The sequence below is a fragment of the Jaculus jaculus genome, chromosome 9 (genome assembly GCF_020740685.1).
Source record: "Jaculus jaculus isolate mJacJac1 chromosome 9, mJacJac1.mat.Y.cur, whole genome shotgun sequence".
Classification (NCBI taxonomy): Eukaryota; Metazoa; Chordata; class Mammalia; order Rodentia; family Dipodidae; genus Jaculus; species Jaculus jaculus.
The window spans coordinates 98,651,269-98,667,847 of NC_059110.1; the positions used below are offsets into that span (position 1 = coordinate 98,651,269).

At 48.1% G+C, this 16,579-nt stretch overlaps 3 non-coding genes across 3 annotated transcripts; all 3 read left to right on the forward strand.

Annotated features, from left to right (window-relative positions):
- The first annotated feature begins 2,976 nt into the window (after nt 1-2,976).
- LOC123463905 lies at nt 2,977-3,140 on the forward strand. The gene has a single exon (XR_006639272.1). It is a non-coding gene; the product is annotated as a U1 spliceosomal RNA (small nuclear RNA).
- Nucleotides 3,141-9,407: 6,267 nt separating this feature from the next.
- LOC123463906 lies at nt 9,408-9,571 on the forward strand. The gene has a single exon (XR_006639273.1). It is a non-coding gene; the product is annotated as a U1 spliceosomal RNA (small nuclear RNA).
- Nucleotides 9,572-15,879: 6,308 nt separating this feature from the next.
- On the forward strand, nt 15,880-16,043 carry LOC123463907. The gene has a single exon (XR_006639274.1). It is a non-coding gene; the product is annotated as a U1 spliceosomal RNA (small nuclear RNA).
- Nucleotides 16,044-16,579: the final 536 nt, after the last annotated feature.

Consider the following 16,579-nt stretch of genomic DNA (forward strand, 5'->3'; position numbering starts at 1 on the left):
TCTTCCCACTGACCTCACTTAGGCCTTGTCACCCCCATTAATCTGTTCTCCTACGTACCTGCATATACAATACCATCCTATTAAGAACCCTTCCGTCCTTTTCTGTTCCTTCAGTATCTCCTTTCTAGCTTACTGGCCTCTGTTCCTGAGTGTTATTCTAACTCACATAGAATCCAATCATTTGTAGCTAGGATCCACATAGGAGAGAGAACATGTGACATTTGGCTTTCTGGGCCTGGGTTACCTCACTAAGTATAATCCTTTCCAGATCCATCATTTTCATGCAAGTTTCATAATTTCATTTTTCTTTACCACTGAGTAGAACTCCAGCGTATAAATGTGCCACATATTCATTATCCATTCACCAGTTGAGGGACATGTAGGCTGGTTCCATTTCCTAGCTATTGTGACCAGAGCGGCAATAAACATGGTCGAGCAAGTATCTATCTCTAAGGTACCGGGACGAGTCCTTAGGATATGCGCCTAGGAGTAGTATAGCTGGGTCGAATGGCAGATCTACTTTTAACTGTCTCAGGAACCTCCACACTGATTTCCACAATAGCTGGGCCAGATGGCATTCACACCAACAGTGTAGAAGGGTTCCTTTTTCCCATAACCCTCTCCAGCATTGATGGTCCTTTTTTTTTTTTTTTTTTCATGATGGCATCCATACTGACAGGAGTGAGATAGAATCTCATTATAGTATTAATTAGCATTTCCCTGAAGGCTAGGGATGTAGAAAGAAAAATTAAGTGTTTATATGCCTTCTGTGTTTCTTCTTTTGAGAACTTTCTATTCAGTTCCATAGCCCATTTTTGAATTGAGTTGTTTGATTTCTTATTTTGAAGTTTTTTGAGTTTTTTGTATAATTTGGACATTACTCCACTGTGAGATGTATAGCTGGCAGAGATTGTTTCTCCCCCCCCCCCCCATTCTGTAGGCTGCCTCCAGTGCTCTCTTCACATTGTCCTTTACCGCACAAAAGCATTGTAATTTCATGAGGTCCCAACGTTTGATCCATGGTTGTTAATTCCCGAGCTGTTGGCGTTACATTCAAAAAGGCTTTGCCAAGACTCTTACGTTGAAAGGTTTCCCCTACTTTTTCTTTTCTTTGTTTTTTTTAAAGTATTTTATTTATTTCTTTATTTTATTTACTTAGAGAGGGAGGGAGGGAGGGAGGGAGGGAGCGAATGGGTAAGGCTGAGCCTCCAGCCACTACGAATGAACTCCAGACGCATATTCCACCTTGTACATATGGCTTATGTGAGTCCTGGGGAATTGAACCCAGGTCGTTAGGCTTTGCATGCAGACACCTTAACTGCTAAGATATCTGGCCATTCCCGCCCCCCCCCCCCCACCACCGTACTGTTTCCCCTAGCAGTTTTAGAGTTTTTGGTCTGATATTAAGGTCGTCGATCCATTTGGACTTAATTCTCGCACATGGAGAGAGATAAGGATCTATTTTTATCCTTCCAGGGATACATATCCACTTTTCCCAGCACCCTTTGCTGAAGAAGCTGTCTTTTCGCCAGTGAGTATTTCTGGCATTTTTTTGTAGAAGATCAGGTGGCTGTGGGTACCTGGGCTTCCATCTGGGTCCTCTATTCGGTTCCATCGATCTACATGTTTGTTTCTGTTCCAGTACCGTGCTGCTTTCATTACTACGGCTGTGTACCATAGGTTAAAATCAGGTGTGATACGCCGGCTGTGGTGGCGCGTGTCTGCCTTAAATCCCAGCACTTGTGTGGTCAGAGGGAGGAGGATGGCCGTGAGTTCGAGGCCACCCTTGGTCTCACTCTATCCCAGTCTGGCCTGGAATTCACTATGTAGTCTCAGGGTGGCCTGAAGTCACAGTAATCCTCCTCCCTCTGCCTCCCGAGTGCTGGGATTTACATAATCATTTCGTTTTATTTCTGTTTGGTATTGGTTTTCAAAGTAGGGTCTCAGTTTAGCCCACGCTGACCTGGGATTCAGTATATAGTCTCAAATTGGCCTCAAACACAAGAGTAATCCTCCCTCTTCTGCCTCCCAAGTGCTGCCACCACACACCCCGCTACAGTTCACTTTTGAAAACTGGGCCATCCACTTATTTATTTTAGAAAGAAAGAGAGAGAGAGAGAGAGGGAGAGAGGGGGAGGGAGAGAGAGAGAGAAAGAGACAGACAGACAGACAGACAGACAGACAGACAGACGTGACAGACAGGGAACGGGCATTCCAGGGACTCTAGCCACTGCACACAAATTCCAGACTGATGTGCCACCTTGTGCGTCTATCTGGCTTACATGGGTCCTGGGGAATCGAACCCGGATCCTTTGCCTTGCAGACAAGCACCTTAACCGCTAAGGCATGTCTCCAGCCTCTTCTACTTGTTTTTGCAAAAAGCATATTTCTCAGTGTCTTAAGTAAGTTTTGATACTGTGTTGGACCGTATTCGTAGCTATTCTGTGGGCAGATTGGACATGCCTGCCTGCAGGGGCAGATCATTGTTAGATTGCCAAACTCATAGTCATTAAAAGGTCGTTCGTGTGTGTTGGCTAGGGGAGCTCCTGACGCGGAAGTAGGCGGGCCTTGTGCTAGTTGAGAGGGCCAGGCTTGCCAGGAAGTAGCATGGAAGATGTCCCTTGAGTCACTGAGCACTAAGAGCCCTTGGAAGCCTGAGCAGAAAGCAGTGAGTGCAAGGGCAGAGCAGCTCAGCTGTGTGCTGTGTGCTGTGTGCTGTGTGCTGTGTGAGCCGCTGGGCCTGTGCGTGACGTCACGTCGTATGTAAATGACAGGTTCAGTGCAGTGCATTTTGGGAATGCCTTCCCTGGAAGCTGTATTAGGATCCCTTGAGCAGCAGTAAGAGATCGTGTGAAAGTATGGTGTAGCTTTGGTGCGAGCATACCGATGAAGGCAAAGTAGCGGGGGTTTGTGAGTGACCGTAATGTGTTAGGGAAGTGTATCTCGTGGGGTAGGGGCCGGCATGGGCGGCAACTCATACTTACCTGGCAGGGGAGATACCATGATCACGAAGGTGGTTTTCCCAGGGCGAGGCTTATCCATTGCACTCCGGATGTGCTGACCCCTGCGATTTCCCCAAATGCGGGAAACTCGACTGCATAATTTGTGGTAGTGGGGGACTGCGTTCGCGCTCTCCCCTGGTATTTCGGTTCTGAATGGAAGCAAGCGTTTGTGTCCGAACTCCTGCCGCCCCCCGCGTCGCGTGCGCCTGCGTAGTCTGAGTGCGCGTTCCCGGAGTGCTTGCCCGGCCGCTCTACACTGCCAGGGTCCTCAAGCAGGCCAGCCGACTTTTACACCCCCACCTCTGTGCCCAATCCCCCTGTGGTCCTCCTACCTACGAGTTCAAGACCACTTCGCTGCAGCCCTGGGGAAGCAGAGGCACGACGATCGCCTTTAGGGAGTTCCAGCCGACCCTGAGACTACATAATGAATTTCCGCCCAGGCTGGCCTACAACAAAACCCCTCCCGCGGGGAACGGGGGTGGGGGAGAGCGGGGACAAAACAAAAACGGCAGCAGCACCACCACCACCACCACCAACAACAACAACATTATTAAACTGGTTGCATACCTCTTAATTCCAGTACTCAGGAGGCAGATATGTAAGACCATCCTGATGCTTGCCACAACGTGAATTCTAGATCAGCCTGGGCTATTTCCAATACTACCTAGAAAAAGCAAAAACAAAACGAAACAGAAAAAGAACAAATATAATAAAAACGTGTAGCTGTCACAAGGGATTATGTTTGTTCAAGGAGCTTGCTTGTAAAACCTGTTGGCCTTGATTCAATTCCCCACTGCCCACCTAGGCTGGACGTCAGAGTAGTGCTGCATGCATCCATACACACCACACACACACAAATAAAGTTTATCTGGGCGTGGTGGCGCACGCATTTATTTAATCCCACCACTCGGGACGCAGAAGAAGGAAGATCACCGTGCCTTTGAGGGAGACCACCCTGAGACTAAGTAGTGAATTCCAGGTTAGCCTGGAGTAGAGTGAAAACCCGTACCCGAAAAAAACCAACATCAGTAAAGTTTAGCTGGGAGTGCGGGCGCACACCTTTAATCCCAGCACTTGGGAGGCAGAGCAAGGAGGCTCATGGAGAGATCAAGGCCACCCTGAGGCTAACAAAACAAAACAAAACAAAACAAAACAAAACAAAACAAAACAAAACAAACAAAAACGGGGGCTGGAGGGATGGCTGAGTGACTATGGCACTTGCCTGCAAAGCCAAAGGATCCAGGTTCATGAGTTCCCCAGGAAACACATAAGCCGGATAAAGAAGGTGAGACATGTGTATGGAGGCCCTGACATGCCCAGTCTCGCTGTCTTTCTCTCAACATCAGTAAATGAATAAGCGGCTGGAGAGATGGCTCAGCGGTTAAGGCGCTTACCTGCCAAGCGAAAGGACCTTGGTTCGATTCTGCAGGACCCACGTAAGCCAGATGCACAAGGTGGCACGTGCCTTTGGAGTCTGTTTGCAGCGGCTGGAGGCCTGGCACGCCCGTTCTTCCTCTGCCTCTCAAATAAATAAAAATAAAATATTGAAAATAAATAAATGATGTAAACGAATTAGTAATAAATAAATAAATACTTAAAAACAAAAAGTTTAGCCCGACATGGTGGCTGATGCCTTTAGTCCCAGCACCTGGGAGGCAGAGGTAGCTGGATTGGCATCAGTTTGAGGTCACTGAGACTACAGAGTGAATCCCAGGTCAGCCTGGGCTAGAGTGAGACGCTACCTTGAAAAAGGAAATTAAAAAAATTTATTCTTTTACAGTTGAGGAGGGAGGGGTATGACCCAGTGGACCAACAGTTGCCCAGCATACTTAGGCGCTGGGTTCAATCACAATGCATTACTAATTTTTTCTTAATATAACTTTTCTTTTAAGAGACAACTTCAAAAATATTCAATAACCCATGCTAGTTCCCTCCTTCCCGTCCCCCACTATCCCCATTGATATTCCACTGTCCAGCATATTCCTTCCTACTCTCAATCAGTCTTTCTTTTACTTAATTATTTTATTGGTTTTTTTTGGTTTTGTTTCTGTTTCTCGAGGTTAGGGTCTCACTCTACCCCAGGCTGACCTGGAATTCACTATATATTCTCATGGCGGCCTTGAACTCTGAGCGATCCTCCTACCTCTGCATCCCCAGTGATGGGATTAAAGGCGTGCGCCACCAGCCCTGGCACACATTCCCTCTCTCTCCCTCTCTCTCTCTCTCTCTCTCTCTATTTTAAATTGTTCATTTTTACTTATTTACTTATTTGACAGAGAAATCGGAAGAGAGAGAGAGAGAGAGAGAGAGAGAGAGAGAGAGAGAGGAGAGAGAGAGAGAGAGAGAGAGAAGAAAGAAAGAAAGAAAGAAAGAAAGAAAGAAAGAAAGAAAGAAAGAAAGAAAGAAAGAAAGAAAAGGTGGGCCAGGGCCTCCAGCCACTGCAAACGAACTCCAGGGCATGCACACCCTCGTGCATCTGGCTAACGTGGGCTCATGGGGAATCCAACCTGGCTCCTTTGGCTCTGCAGGCAAACGCCTTAACCACCAAGCCGTTTCCCCGGCCCGGATCATACATTGTTTCCAGCACTCCTTCCTGCAATGGACCCTGAGCCTTGGAAGGAAGGTGTGGTAGAGATATTTCAGTGCTGAGCCCTTCCTCCGTCACGTCTTCTCAACACCATGGTGGCTTCTGAGTCATCCCAAGGCCCCTGCCATGTGAAAAGAGAAGCTTCTCTAACCAAGAGTGAGAGTAGCATTAATATACGGGGATGAACATTAAGGGCGGTGCTTATTATCGGCAGTTTGGTGAACATAGTATATACGTTTAGCCAGACGGCAGCAGGCGTTAGACCCCTAGGGCTCCTGACTACCTCTGTTGTAGGTTTTCAGTATCAGGGATGTATTCCCTCGCGTGGAGTGATCCTCCAGTCCAATTAGAGGGCGGTTGGTTTCCCCCACAACAGACATGCCACTATTGCACCCATTGGCTCATCTGGCCTGACTGGCCAAATGTAAAGCTTACACTGTCAGTAGAGTATCTCCACTGGTGATTTCTCTTTCTCCTGTTGAATGGCATGCAGCGTACCTTTCTCCAACTTTCTGTCAGCTGGTCTCCACGGAGGAGGTTTTCAGCTCAGCTCCAGTATGATTTCTCAGTGACCGTACAACCCAAGTATGTGGAGTCTTCAGCAATGGGGTCTTACTGTCTATTCCCGGGGGCGGGGGGGGGGGGAACCAAGAGCCTCGGCAGCGGCCTGTAGTGTTTTGGGGGCATCGGAGACCTCCCTGGCCAACAACTCCCTGGAAGGTATCCCATCCCTGGCACTGAAAATTTCCTAGTAACGTTGTCCAGAGCAGTCGGTTGCCATGTGACGGGTATATATATCCTCTTAGATTTTGGTGAGCCCCCCCCCTCCAGCCGTCCTTTACTCAGTCTCTTCCCACTGACCTCACTTAGGCCTTGTCACCCCCATTAATCTGTTCTCCTACGTACCCGCATATACAATACCATCCTATTAAGAACCCTTCCGTCCTTTTCTGTTCCTTCAGTATCTCCTTTCTAGCTTACTGGCCTCTGTTCCTGAGTTTTATTCTAACTCACATAGAATCCAATCATTTGTAGCTAGGATCCACATAGGAGAGAGAACATGTGACATTTGGCTTTCTGGGCCTGGGTTACCTCACTAAGTATAATCCTTTCCAGATCCATCATTTTCATGCAAGTTTCATAATTTCATTTTTCTTTACCACTGAGTAGAACTCCAGCGTATAAATGTGCCACATATTCATTATCCATTCACCAGTTGAGGGACATGTAGGCTGGTTCCATTTCCTAGCTATTGTGACCAGAGCGGCAATAAACATGGTCGAGCAAGTATCTATCTGTAAGGTACCGGGACGAGTCCTTAGGATATGCGCCTAGGAGGAGTATAGCTGGGTCGAATGGCAGATCTACTTTTAACTGTCTCAGGAACCTCCACACTGATTTCCACAATAGCTGGGCCAGATGGCATTCACACCAACAGTGTAGAAGGGTTCCTTTTTCCCATAACCCTCTCCAGCATTGATGGTCCTTTGTTTTTTTTTTTTTTTCATGATGGCATCCATACTGACAGGAGTGAGATAGAATCTCATTATAGTATTAATTGGCATTTCCCTGAAGGCTAGGGATGTAGAAAGAAAAATTAAGTGTTTATATGCCTTCTGTGTTTCTTCTTTTGAGAACTTTCTATTCAGTTCCATAGCCCATTTTTGAATTGAGTTGTTTGATTTCTTATTTTGTAGTTTTTTGAGTTTTTTGTATAATTTGGACATTACTCCACTGTGAGATGTATAGCTGGCAGAGATTGTTGCCCCCCCCCCCCATTCTGTAGGCTGCCTCCGGTGCTCTCTTCACATTGTCCTTTACCGCACAAAAGCATTGTAATTTCATGAGGTCCCAACGTTTGATCCATGGTTGTTAATTCCCGAGCTGTTGGCGTTACATTCAAAAAGGCTTTGCCAAGACCCTTACGTTGTAAGGTTTCCCCTACTTTTTCTTTTCTTTGTTTTTTTTAAAGTATTTTATTTATTTCTTTATTTTATTTACTTAGAGAGAGAGGGAGGGAGGGAGGGAGGGAGGGAGGGAGGGAGGGAGAGAATGGGTAAGGCTGAGCCTCCAGCCACTAGGAATGAACTCCAGACGCATATTCCACCTTGTACATATGGCTTATGTGAGTCCTGGGGAATTGAACCCAGGTCGTTAGGCTTTGCATGCAGACACCTTAAGTGCTAAGATATCTGGCCATTCCCGCCCCCCCCCCCCACCGTACTGTTTCCCCTAGCAGTTTTAGAGTTTTTGGTCTGATATTAAGGTCGTCGATCCATTTGGACTTAATTCTCGCACATGGAGAGAGATAAGGATCTATTTTTATCCTTCCAGGGATACATATCCACTTTTCCCAGCACCCTTTGCTGAAGAAGCTGTCTTTTCGCCAGTGAGTATTTCTGGCATTTTTTTGTAGAAGATCAGGTGGCTGTGGGTACCTGGGCTTCCATCTGGGTCCTCTATTCGGTTCCATCGATCTACATGTTTGTTTCTGTTCCAGTACCGTGCTGCTTTCATTACTACGGCTGTGTACCATAGGTTAAAATCAGGTGTGATACGCCGGCTGTGGTGGCGCGTGCCTGCCTTAAATCCCAGCACTTGTGTGGTCAGAGGGAGGAGGATGGCCGTGAGTTCGAGGCCACCCTTGGTCTCACTCTATCCCAGTCTGGCCTGGAATTCACTATGTAGTCTCAGGGTGGCCTGAAGTCACAGTAATCCTCCTCCCTCTGCCTCCCGAGTGCTGGGATTTACATAATCATTTCGTTTTATTTCTGTTTGGTATTGGTTTTCAAAGTAGGGTCTCAGTTTAGCCCACGCTGACCTGGGATTCAGTATATAGTCTCAAATTGGCCTCAAACACAAGAGTAATCCTCCCTCTTCTGCCTCCCAAGTGCTGCCACCACACACCCCGCTACAGTTCACTTTTGAAAACTGGGCCATCCACTTATTTATTTTAGAAAGAAAGAGAGAGAGAGAGAGGGAGAGAGGGGGAGGGAGAGAGAGAGAGAGAAAGAGAGACAGACAGACAGACAGACAGACAGACAGACGTGACAGACAGGGAACGGGCATTCCAGGGACTCTAGCCACTGCACACAAATTCCAGACTGATGTGCCACCTTGTGCGTCTATCTGGCTTACATGGGTCCTGGGGAATCGAACCCGGATCCTTTGCCTTGCAGACAAGCACCTTAACCGCTAAGGCATGTCTCCAGCCTCTTCTACTTGTTTTTGCAAAAAGCATATTTCTCAGTGTCTTAAGTAAGTTTTGATACTGTGTTGGACCGTATTCGTAGCTATTCTGTGGGCAGATTGGACATGCCTGCCTGCAGGGGCAGATCATTGTTAGATTGCCAAACTCATAGTCATTAAAAGGTCGTTCGTGTGTGTTGGCTAGGGGAGCTCCTGACGCGGAAGTAGGCGGGCCTTGTGCTAGTTGAGAGGGCCAGGCTTGCCAGGAAGTAGCATGGAAGATGTCCCTTGAGTCACTGAGCACTAAGAGCCCTTGGAAGCCTGAGCAGAAAGCAGTGAGTGCAAGGGCAGAGCAGCTCAGCTGTGTGCTGTGTGCTGTGTGAGCCGCTGGGCCTGTGCGTGACGTCACGTCGTATGTAAATGACAGGTTCAGTGCAGTGCATTTTGGGAATGCCTTCCCTGGAAGCTGTCTTAGGATCCCTTGAGCAGCAGTAAGAGATCGTGTGAAAGTATGGTGTAGCTTTGGTGCGAGCATACCGATGAAGGCAAAGTAGCGGGGGTTTGTGAGTGACCGTAATGTGTTAGGGAAGTGTATCTCGCGGGGTAGGGGCCGGCATGGGCGGCAACTCATACTTACCTGGCAGGGGAGATACCATGATCACGAAGGTGGTTTTCCCAGGGCGAGGCTTATCCATTGCACTCCGGATGTGCTGACCCCTGCGATTTCCCCAAATGCGGGAAACTCGACTGCATAATTTGTGGTAGTGGGGGACTGCGTTCGCGCTCTCCCCTGGTATTTCGGTTCTGAATGGAAGCAAGCGTTTGTGTCCGAACTCCTCCCGCCCCGCGCGTCGCGTGCGCGTGCGTAGTGTGAGTGCGCGTTCCCGGAGTGCTTGCCCGGCCGCTCTACACTGCCAGGGTCCTCAAGCAGGCCAGCCGACTTTTACACCCCCACCTCTGTGCCCAATCCCCCTGTGGTCCTCCTACCTACGAGTTCAAGACCACTTCGCTGCAGCCCTGGGGAAGCAGAGGCACGACGATCGCCTTTAGGGAGTTCCAGCCGACCCTGAGACTACATAATGAATTTCCGCCCAGGCTGGCCTACAACAAAACCCCTCCCGCGGGGAACGGGGGTGGGGGAGAGCGGGGACAAAACAAAAACAGCAGCAGCAGCACCACCACCACCACCACCAACAACAACAACAACATTATTATACTGGTTGCATACCTCTTAATTCCAGTACTCAGGAGGCAGATATGTAAGACCATCCTGATGCTTGCCACAACGTGAATTCTAGATCAGCCTGGGCTATTTCCAATACTACCTAGAAAAAGCAAAAACAAAACGAAACAGAAAAAGAACAAATATAATAAAAACGTGTAGCTGTCACAAGGGATTATGTTTGTTCAAGGAGCTTGCTTGTAAAACCTGTTGGCCTTGATTCAATTCCCCACTGCCCACCTAGGCTGGACGTCAGAGTAGTGCTGCATGCATCCATACACACACACACACAAATAAAGTTTATCTGGGCGTGGTGGCGCACGCATTTATTTAATCCCACCACTCGGGACGCAGAAGAAGGAAGATCACCGTGCCTTTGAGGGAGACCACCCTGAGACTAAGTAGTGAATTCCAGGTTAGCCTGGAGTAGAGTGAAAACCCTACCCGAAAAAAACCAACATCAGTAAAGTTTAGCTGGGAGTGCGGGCGCACACCTTTAATCCCAGCACTTGGGAGGCAGAGCAAGGAGGCTCATGGAGAGATCAAGGCCACCCTGAGGCTAACAAAACAAAACAAAACAAAACAAAACAAACAAAACAAAACAAAAAACAAAACAAAAACGGGGGGTGGAGGGATGGCTGAGTGACTATGGCACTTGCCTGCAAAGCCAAAGGATCCAGGTTCATGAGTTCCCCAGGAAACACATAAGCCGGATAAAGAAGGTGAGACATGTGTATGGAGGTCCTGACATGCCCGTCTCGCTGTCTTTCTCTCAACATCAGTAAATGAATAAGCGGCTGGAGAGATGGCTCAGCGGTTAAGGCGCTTACCTGCCAAGCGAAAGGACCTTGGTTCGATTCTGCAGGACCCACGTAAGCCAGATGCACAAGGTGGCACGTGCCTTTGGAGTCTGTTTGCAGCGGCTGGAGGCCTGGCACGCCCATTCTTCCTCTGCCTCTCAAATAAATAAAATAAAATATTGAAAATAAATAAATGATGTAAACGAATTAGTAATAAATAAATAAATAAATACTTAAAAACAAAAAGTTTAGCCCGACATGGTGGCTGATGCCTTTAGTCCCAGCACCTGGGAGGCAGAGGTAGCTGGATTGGCATCAGTTTGAGGTCACTGAGACTACAGAGTGAATCCCAGGTCAGCCTGGGCTAGAGTGAGACGCTACCTTGAAAAAGGAAATTTAAAAAATTTATTCTTTTACAGTTGAGGAGGGAGGGGTATGACCCAGTGGACCAACAGTTGCCCAGCATACTTAGGCGCTGGGTTCAATCACAATGCATTACTAATTTTTTCTTACTATAACTTTTCTTTTAAGAGACAACTTCAAAAATATTCAATAACCCATGCTAGTTCCCTCCTTCCCGTCCCCCACTATCCCCATTGATATTCCACTGTCCAGCATATTCCTTCCTACTCTCAATCAGTCTTTCTTTTACTTAATTATTTTATTGGTTTTTTTTGGTTTTGTTTCTGTTTCTCGAGGTTAGGGTCTCACTCTACCCCAGGCTGACCTGGAATTCACTATATATTCTCATGGCGGCCTTGAACTCTGAGCGATCCTCCTACCTCTGCATCCCCAGTGATGGGATTAAAGGCGTGCGCCACCAGCCCTGGCACACATTCCCTCTCTCTCCCTCCCTCTCTCTCTCTCTCTCTCTCTCTATTTTAAATTGTTCATTTTTACTTATTTACTTATTTGACAGAGAAATCGGAAGAGAGAGAGAGAGAGAGAGAGAGAGAGACAGAGAGAGAGAGAGACAGAGAGAGAGAGAGAGAGAGAGAGAGAAAGAAAGAAAGAAAGAGAGAAAGAAAGAAAGAAAGAAAGAAAGAAAGAAAGAAAGAAAGAAAGAAAGAAAAGGTGGGCCAGGGCCTCCAGCCACTGCAAACGAACTCCAGGGCATGCACACCCTCGTGCATCTGGCTAACGTGGGTCATGGGGAATCCAACCTGGCTCCTTTGGCTCTGCAGGCAAACGCCTTAACCACCAAGCCGTTTCCCCGGCCCGGATCATACATTGTTTCCAGCACTCCTTCCTGCAATGGACCCTGAGCCTTGGAAGGAAGGTGTGGTAGAGATATTTCAGTGCTGAGCCCTTCCTCCGTCACGTCTTCTCAACACCATGGTGGCTTCTGAGTCATCCCAAGGCCCCTGCCATGTGAAAAGAGAAGCTTCTCTAACCAAGAGTGAGAGTAGCATTAATATACGGGGATGAACATTAAGGGCGGTGCTTATTATCGGCAGTTTGGTGAACATAGTATATACGTTTAGCCAGACGGCAGCAGGCGTTAGACCCCTAGGGCTCCTGACTACCTCTGTTGTAGGTTTTCAGTATCAGGGATGTATTCCCTCGCGTGGAGTGATCCTCCAGTCCAATTAGAGGGCGGTTGGTTTCCCCCACAACAGACATGCCACTATTGCACCCATTGGCTCATCTGGCCTGACTGGCCAAATGTAAAGCTTACACTGTCAGTAGAGTATCTCCACTGGTGATTTCTCTTTCTCCTGTTGAATGGCATGCAGCGTACCTTTCTCCAACTTTCTGTCAGCTGGTCTCCACGGAGGAGGTTTTCAGCTCAGCTCCAGTATGATTTCTCAGTGACCGTACAACCCAAGTATGTGGAGTCTTCAGCAATGGGGTCTTACTGTCTATTCCCGGGGGCGGGGGGGGGGGGGAACCAAGAGCCTCGGCAGCGGCCTGTAGTGTTTTGGGGGCATCGGAGACCTCCCTGGCCAACAACTCCCTGGAAGGTATCCCATCCCTGGCACTGAAAATTTCCTAGTAACGTTGTCCAGAGCAGTCGGTTGCCATGTGACGGGTATATATATCCTCTTAGATTTTGGTGAGCCCCCCCCCCTCCAGCCGTCCTTTACTCAGTCTCTTCCCACTGACCTCACTTAGGCCTTGTCACCCCCATTAATCTGTTCTCCTACGTACCTGCATATACAATACCATCCTATTAAGAACCCTTCCGTCCTTTTCTGTTCCTTCAGTATCTCCTTTCTAGCTTACTGGCCTCTGTTCCTGAGTGTTATTCTAACTCACATAGAATCCAATCATTTGTAGCTAGGATCCACATAGGAGAGAGAACATGTGACATTTGGCTTTCTGGGCCTGGGTTACCTCACTAAGTATAATCCTTTCCAGATCCATCATTTTCATGCAAGTTTCATAATTTCATTTTTCTTTACCACTGAGTAGAACTCCAGCGTATAAATGTGCCACATATTCATTATCCATTCACCAGTTGAGGGACATGTAGGCTGGTTCCATTTCCTAGCTATTGTGACCAGAGCGGCAATAAACATGGTCGAGCAAGTATCTATCTGTAAGGTACCGGGACGAGTCCTTAGGATATGCGCCTAGGAGGAGTATAGCTGGGTCGAATGGCAGATCTACTTTTAACTGTCTCAGGAACCTCCACACTGCTTTCCACAATAGCTGGGCCAGATGGCATTCACACCAACAGTGTAGAAGGGTTCCTTTTTCCCATAACCCTCTCCAGCATTGATGGTCCTTTGTTTTTTTTTTTTTTTTCATGATGGCATCCATACTGACAGGAGTGAGATAGAATCTCATTATAGTATTAATTGGCATTTCCCTGAAGGCTAGGGATGTAGAAAGAAAAATTAAGTGTTTATATGCCTTCTGTGTTTCTTCTTTTGAGAACTTTCTATTCAGTTCCATAGCCCATTTTTGAATTGAGTTGTTTGATTTCTTATTTTGTAGTTTTTTGAGTTTTTTGTATAATTTGGACATTACTCCACTGTGAGATGTATAGCTGGCAGAGATTGTTGCCCCCCCCCCCATTCTGTAGGCTGCCTCCGGTGCTCTCTTCACATTGTCCTTTACCGCACAAAAGCATTGTAATTTCATGAGGTCCCAACGTTTGATCCATGGTTGTTAATTCCCGAGCTGTTGGCGTTACATTCAAAAAGGCTTTGCCAAGACCCTTACGTTGTAAGGTTTCCCCTACTTTTTCTTTTCTTTGTTTTTTTTAAAGTATTTTATTTATTTCTTTATTTTATTTACTTAGAGAGAGAGGGAGCGAGGGAGGGAGGGAGGGAGGGAGGGAGGGAGGGAGGGAGGGAGGAGAGAATGGGTAAGGCTGAGCCTCCAGCCACTAGGAATGAACTCCAGACGCATATTCCACCTTGTACATATGGCTTATGTGAGTCCTGGGGAATTGAACCCAGGTCGTTAGGCTTTGCATGCAGACACCTTAAGTGCTAAGATATCTGGCCATTCCCGCCCCCCCCCCCCACCACCGTACTGTTTCCCCTAGCAGTTTTAGAGTTTTTGGTCTGATATTAAGGTCGTCGATCCATTTGGACTTAATTCTCGCACATGGAGAGAGATAAGGATCTATTTTTATCCTTCCAGGGATACATATCCACTTTTCCCAGCACCCTTTGCTGAAGAAGCTGTCTTTTCGCCAGTGAGTATTTCTGGCATTTTTTTGTAGAAGATCAGGTGGCTGTGGGTACCTGGGCTTCCATCTGGGTCCTCTATTCGGTTCCATCGATCTACATGTTTGTTTCTGTTCCAGTACCGTGCTGCTTTCATTACTACGGCTGTGTACCATAGGTTAAAATCAGGTGTGATACGCCGGCTGTGGTGGCGCGTGCCTGCCTTAAATCCCAGCACTTGTGTGGTCAGAGGGAGGAGGATGGCCGTGAGTTCGAGGCCACCCTTGGTCTCACTCTATCCCAGTCTGGCCTGGAATTCACTATGTAGTCTCAGGGTGGCCTGAAGTCACAGTAATCCTCCTCCCTCTGCCTCCCGAGTGCTGGGATTTACATAATCATTTCGTTTTATTTCTGTTTGGTATTGGTTTTCAAAGTAGGGTCTCAGTTTAGCCCACGCTGACCTGGGATTCAGTATATAGTCTCAAATTGGCCTCAAACACAAGAGTAATCCTCCCTCTTCTGCCTCCCAAGTGCTGCCACCACACACCCCGCTACAGTTCACTTTTGAAAACTGGGCCATCCACTTATTTATTTTAGAAAGAAAGAGAGAGAGAGAGAGGGAGAGAGGGGGAGGGAGAGAGAGAGAGAGAAAGAGACAGACAGACAGACAGACAGACAGACAGACGTGACAGACAGGGAACGGGCATTCCAGGGACTCTAGCCACTGCACACAAATTCCAGACTGATGTGCCACCTTGTGCGTCTATCTGGCTTACATGGGTCCTGGGGAATCGAACCCGGATCCTTTGCCTTGCAGACAAGCACCTTAACCGCTAAGGCATGTCTCCAGCCTCTTCTACTTGTTTTTGCAAAAAGCATATTTCTCAGTGTCTTAAGTAAGTTTTGATACTGTGTTGGACCGTATTCGTAGCTATTCTGTGGGCAGATTGGACATGCCTGCCTGCAGGGGCAGATCATTGTTAGATTGCCAAACTCATAGTCATTAAAAGGTCGTTCGTGTGTGTTGGCTAGGGGAGCTCCTGACGCGGAAGTAGGCGGGCCTTGTGCTAGTTGAGAGGGCCAGGCTTGCCAGGAAGTAGCATGGAAGATGTCCCTTGAGTCACTGAGCACTAAGAGCCCTTGGAAGCCTGAGCAGAAAGCAGTGAGTGCAAGGGCAGAGCAGCTCAGCTGTGTGCTGTGTGCTGTGTGAGCCGCTGGGCCTGTGCGTGACGTCACGTCGTATGTAAATGACAGGTTCAGTGCAGTGCATTTTGGGAATGCCTTCCCTGGAAGCTGTCTTAGGATCCCTTGAGCAGCAGTAAGAGATCGTGTGAAAGTATGGTGTAGCTTTGGTGCGAGCATACCGATGAAGGCAAAGTAGCGGGGGTTTGTGAGTGACCGTAATGTGTTAGGGAAGTGTATCTCGCGGGGTAGGGGCCGGCATGGGCGGCAACTCATACTTACCTGGCAGGGGAGATACCATGATCACGAAGGTGGTTTTCCCAGGGCGAGGCTTATCCATTGCACTCCGGATGTGCTGACCCCTGCGATTTCCCCAAATGCGGGAAACTCGACTGCATAATTTGTGGTAGTGGGGGACTGCGTTCGCGCTCTCCCCTGGTATTTCGGTTCTGAATGGAAGCAAGCGTTTGTGTCCGAACTCCTCCCGCCCCGCGCGTCGCGTGCGCGTGCGTAGTGTGAGTGCGCGTTCCCGGAGTGCTTGCCCGGCCGCTCTACACTGCCAGGGTCCTCAAGCAGGCCAGCCGACTTTTACACCCCCACCTCTGTGCCCAATCCCCCTGTGGTCCTCCTACCTACGAGTTCAAGACCACTTCGCTGCAGCCCTGGGGAAGCAGAGGCACGACGATCGCCTTTAGGGAGTTCCAGCCGACCCTGAGACTACATAATGAATTACCGCCCAGGCTGGCCTACAACAAAACCCCTCCCGCGGGGAACGGGGGTGGGGGAGAGCGGGGACAAAACAAAAACAGCAGCAGCAGCACCACCACCACCACCACCAACAACAACAACAACATTATTATACTGGTTGCATACCTCTTAATTCCAGTACTCAGGAGGCAGATATGTAAGACCATCCTGATGCTTGCCACAACGTGAATTCTAGATCAGCCTGGGCTATTTCCAATACTACCTAG